At 36.2% G+C, this 5,322-nt stretch overlaps 1 pseudogene; it reads right to left on the reverse strand.

Annotated features, from left to right (window-relative positions):
• Positions 1 to 1,919: 1,919 nt before the first annotated feature.
• The window catches only part of LOC102759801, an 8,226-nt pseudogene continuing 4,823 nt past the window's right edge, over positions 1,920 to 5,322 (reverse strand).

Here is a 5,322-nt window from a genome sequence, read left to right on the forward strand (position 1 = left end):
TCGTCAGGAGGGGGAAAGAGCTGAGCAGTGGTGAAAGTAGCGGTCAGGACCGGTAGAAGCAGGGGCGCCCCACTCCTCTTGATGTTAGCACTTTTAAAATTTTTTTTTCTATTACCATTTAATTCAATATTATTCTGTGTTATTTTCTGATGTCCAACAAAGGGCTTAGAAAATTGTGTACTTTAGTGGTTCCCCCCAATGCTTCAAGTACCCACCTGGCCCCAATCTTTCATAGTTATTACAGTATTATTGACTGTATTCCAAAGCTATAATCTACATCTCTATGACTGTTCTGTATCTACCCATTAACACTAGTTAATCCCTTCACCTTTTTCACCCAGCCCCTCAACCCCTTCTCCTCTAACAGCTGTCAGTCTCTTCTGTGCATTTATGAGTCTGTTTCTGTTTTGTTTATTCATTTATATTGTTTTTTCTTTATGTTTTAATCTTTATTGTTGAAAGTATTACACATGTCCCCCCTTTCCCCCCAAAGACCTCTTCTAGCCTGCCCCTGTCCTATATTGTTCTTTTAGATTCAACATATAAGTGAAATCATATGCATTTGTCTTTTTCTGTCTAACTTATTTCACGTAGAATAATACCTTCTAGGTCCATTCATGTTGTTGCAGATGCTCAGAATTCATTTTTTTTATACCCGAGTAATTATTAATTATATATATTATCCAATCATCTACTGCTGGGCACTTGGGTTGCTTTCATAGCTTCACTATTGTAAATAATACTGCAATGAATATAGGGGTGCATATATTCTTTTGAATTGGTGTTTTGAGTTTCTTCAGATATATTTCCAGAAATGGAATCACTGGGACATAAGGCCGTTCCATTTTTAATTTTTTGAGAAACCACCATACTGTTTTCCATAGTGGCTGCACCAATTTGCATCCCTACCAATAGTGCATTAGTGTTCCCTTTTCTCCATATCCTTACCCACACGTGTTATTTGTTGATTTACTGATGATAACCAATGAAGTATCTAATTATGATATTAATTTGCATTTCTCTGGTGATTAGTGAAGTTGAGGAATTTTCTTATGTCTATTGGTCATCTGTATGCCTTCCTTGGAGAAGTGTCTATGTAGATTTCTGCCTACTTTTAAATTGGATTGTTTCTTTTTGTGGGCTAAGTTGTCTGAATTCTTTATAAATTTTGGATATTTACTCCTTATCAGATGTAGCATTGGTGAATATGTTCTACTATTCAGTAGATTTTATTTTCATTTTGTTGATTCTATGAAGGATTTTGGGTTTTTCATTATAAATTCTTAGAAATTTAAAGCAAATACTCATTAATGCAGAGCTGACATTTATTTGTTTTAAAAAATGATGACAAGTAAGTCATTTTATTAAAATGAAGTAAAATTGATTTTGGAAAACTTGTCAATGAGTCAGAATCCAGCTTCTTCAGTGGTATGTGTAGCAAGATTATAGTGGCTCATTTTAGCATTATTGAAAAAAAAAAGATTTCTGGTTGGATCAAAAAAGTAGGGGGGGACACTCAGCTAATTTTTTAAAAAGGTTAATTGTAAGTATCAGATTATCTTTGATGAACCACAGTATAATAAATGTCAGCTATCAGAAATGGAACTTCAAACCAATTTCATTTTATTCTCTGTTTAAATACATTTATTTGAGGATAGATGGCATACATGAATTTATGGTCACATTCCTTGATGCTGGTACATCACAGATTCCTATCAAGGAATATGCCATATTCCCATTGCCTGTGTTGGTAACACTGTTCTACCAATAAAAGCCAACATGCCACAAATTTCAAAAGGATGAATAATCATTATTTCAAAGTGTTGCCTTTTAAAATGGCTTACATGAAACTTTCAATGTCTGTGCTAAAGAAAAAGATTTACCTCCCAGCAGCTTGAGACAATGAAGTGTTTGTACTTCTACATTAGTTTGTTTGGTGGGATACACATCAGTACTGCAGGGCAGCTGTGTGTCAGAGCTGTAAATTTGTTGGCTGAAGCTCTCTGGCAAACATTTGTGTAAAAATTGAGTTGTTTTTTTACTACAACTGGATATCTTGCAGTTCCTGTTCTTCCTTTGCTTTGATATCCTAGTAAACCTGCAATTTCCTTTCATCCTTTAAGAAAGCCCTGTTAGAAGACGGTCTCATGAGGAAGTAGACCAGGGAGATGACAGTGGCACCAGCTCCCACACATGCCACAACGAAAAGGTGATAGGTCATGTAGAACTGATTTGTATAGCAGACGTTCTAGGACACAACCACATATTTTTCCTGGGAAAGCACTTAAAGGAATGATATACTGCAATGCTGATCTGCTCCATACTGACTGTCCTGTTGGTCTGGATGACTTTGATAACTTAACAAATTGACTATATTCTATAGAATTTAAACACAGAACCCCAGAGAAACCAAGCACTCTTAGCCAGGCCATTCCCACCACATAGATGAGGAAGAACAACATTGCAGGGATACAATGGCCACAGACAGTTGTTTAAAACTCTCTGTGCAGTTCTTTCTCTGGCCTTGTGCACAAAAGCCTTCTCCCAACAGAGTGATAACATACAAAAAGAAAAAGAACACAATTCCATAAATAATGTATTGCATGAGTGGTATTACCTCACTTAGCAAGGCATAGCCACTGGTGTTTGTAGAGAAGGGTTGCTCAAACTGAAAGCTTTTTCTTTAAGATCAGAAACAAGACAAGGATGTCCCCTTTCACTACTTTTATTTAACATACTATTGGAAGTTCTAGCCACAGCAATCAGATAAGAAAAAAGAAAAAGAAATAAAATGCATCCAAATTGGAAAGGAAGAAGTAAAACTCATTATTTGCAGGTGACATGATAGTATGGAGTAAATACTATGGAGGACCCTAGTATTGGAGGGTTCTCCAATATGGAGAACCCTAAATAATCCACCAAAAAAACAATTAGACAAATAAATGAATTCATTAAAGTAACACATTACAAAATTAATATTCAGCTATCAGTTGCATTTTTATACACACAAATTTGTGCATGCAGGGTGGGGTCCCTCATCCCAGCCTACGCACTCTGGCAGCCTGGGAGACCTCAGGTGATGTCCACCTGCTGGCTTAGGCCCACTCCTCATGGGTAGTGGGCCTAAGACATCAATCAGACATCCTTAGTGCTGCTGAGAAGGCTGGAGGAGGCAGGAGAGGCTCCCGCCACTGCCGCTGCGCTTGTAGCAATCAGCCCAGCTTGTGGCTGACCAGAGCTCCTGCTGTGGGAGTGCAGTGACCACCAGGGGGCAGCCGCATCATTGAGCATTTGCCCCCTCATGGTCAGTGCATGTCATAGTGACCAGTCCTTCCTGGTCATTCTGCCATTAGGGTCAATTTGCATATTACCCTTTTATTATGTAGGATAACAAACTACCAGAAAGTGAAATTAAGAAAATCCCATTTCCAATTGCATCAAAAGAATAAAATACCTAGGAATAAATTATCCAAGGAGGTAAAAGACCTATATTCAGAAAACTATAAGACATTGAAGAAGGTACACATAAATAGAAGGATACACTGTGCTCATGGATGGGAAAAATTAACATTGTTACAATGTTCACATTGCCCAAAGCAATTTCCAGATTAAATGAAATCTCCATAAAAATACCAATGGCATTTTGAAGAGAATAATCTGAATATTTCACAGAAACATAATTGTAAAATGTATACGGGATTTCAAAAGAACCCAAATTGCCAAAGCAATCTTAACAACAGCAACCACCCCCCACCCCCAAGTTGGAGGTATGACACTGATATCAAATTATACTATCAGGGTATAGTAATCAAAACTGCAGAGTAATGACATAAAAAATAGGAACATATGTCAATGGAATAGATTACAGAATCTAGAAATAAACTAATGACTACATAATTAATCTATGACAAAGAAGGCAAGAACATACAATGGGTTAAAGCAGTCTATGTAATAAATTGTGTTAGGAAAACTGGACAGACACATGCTAAAAATGAAATAGGATCACTTTTACACTATATATAAAAATAAACTCAAAATAATTTAAACACTTAAATGTAAGACCTGAAACCATAAAACTTTTAGAAGAAAACATAGGCAGTAAAATTTCTGTTACCACTCTAAGTAATATGTTTGTCTTTTTAAAACTTTATTTCAACATAACTGTGCTTACAGAAACACACTCATATTGGTTAATAGAATGCAATTTAAGTTTAACTTATTTTACATGATTTGGACCAAAAACTTTGTACATGGTTTAAACATTAAAAAAAAAAAAGGTTTGGCCAAAACCGGTTTGGCTCAGCGGATAGAGCGTCGGCCTGCGGACTCAGGGGTCCAGGGTTCGATTCCCGGTCAAGGGCATGTACCTGGGTTGCGGGCACGTCCCCAGTGGGAGATGTGTAGGAGGCAGCTGATCGATGCTTCTCTCTCATCGATGTTTCTGGCTCTCTATCTCTCTCCCTTCCTCTCTGTAGAAAATCAAGAAAATATATTAAAAAAAAATAAAAAAAGGTTTGCAATGTTTTATTTTTCATCTATTACAAATGTGTATAAAAGATCCTCCAAAGGCTGCTAAAGCAGTCAGCAAGAAACTTGAAAAATTAACCTTTGGTTTGTCTCTGAAAAATAATACCTATTGCACTGTAAGTTTATAAAATTGATACAACAAAAACAGTATTGCAATGTTTCAATGCCAGTTCACAAAGTTCAATAACTAACTAATGGCTGCTGAAAAGAGTGGGGAAAGCCTATGTATACATGTGAAACTGAAAAGCTATTTTTTTTAGTTAATATTGCATGTAGATTGCAAATCTACACAAAGCAGGATTCAGATAATTTCCTGAATCTGAATTAACACTATCAGCTCAGTTTATCTGCTGAGGTCAAGAAGGAACTCCACACACTAGCTATTTTCTGATTTATGCAAAAAAGAAAATTATATTCCTTCCCCAGCTTTTCAGTCCAGAACTGATATACTACAGGCAAGGTAGTCCCTTCCATTGTCAACATTCATAGGGTGACATGTACTAGGTGCACTGGTTAGTAATGCGGATTTTTTCAATTAATGGAGTTACATATATATTGATATATATGCGATTTGATATGTACGCTATTTTGTTGTATTGACAACAAGCTTCAAAACTTCACATGTCAAATTTTCTGAAGGTGTTAACATCATAGATATTCGTATGCTTAAAAATGTTGAATTTGGTGCCAAAAAAGAGCATTTGTGGGAAGTTTTAATTCATTATTTTATTTTGAAGAAAAGTGCTGCTGAAAGCTTCATCTCAAGATACTTGTGAACACTAGTTTAAACACTTT

The sequence above is a fragment of the Myotis davidii genome, unplaced genomic scaffold, assembly GCF_000327345.1.
Source record: "Myotis davidii unplaced genomic scaffold, ASM32734v1 scaffold951, whole genome shotgun sequence".
In the NCBI taxonomy this organism is placed as follows: domain Eukaryota; kingdom Metazoa; phylum Chordata; class Mammalia; order Chiroptera; family Vespertilionidae; genus Myotis; species Myotis davidii.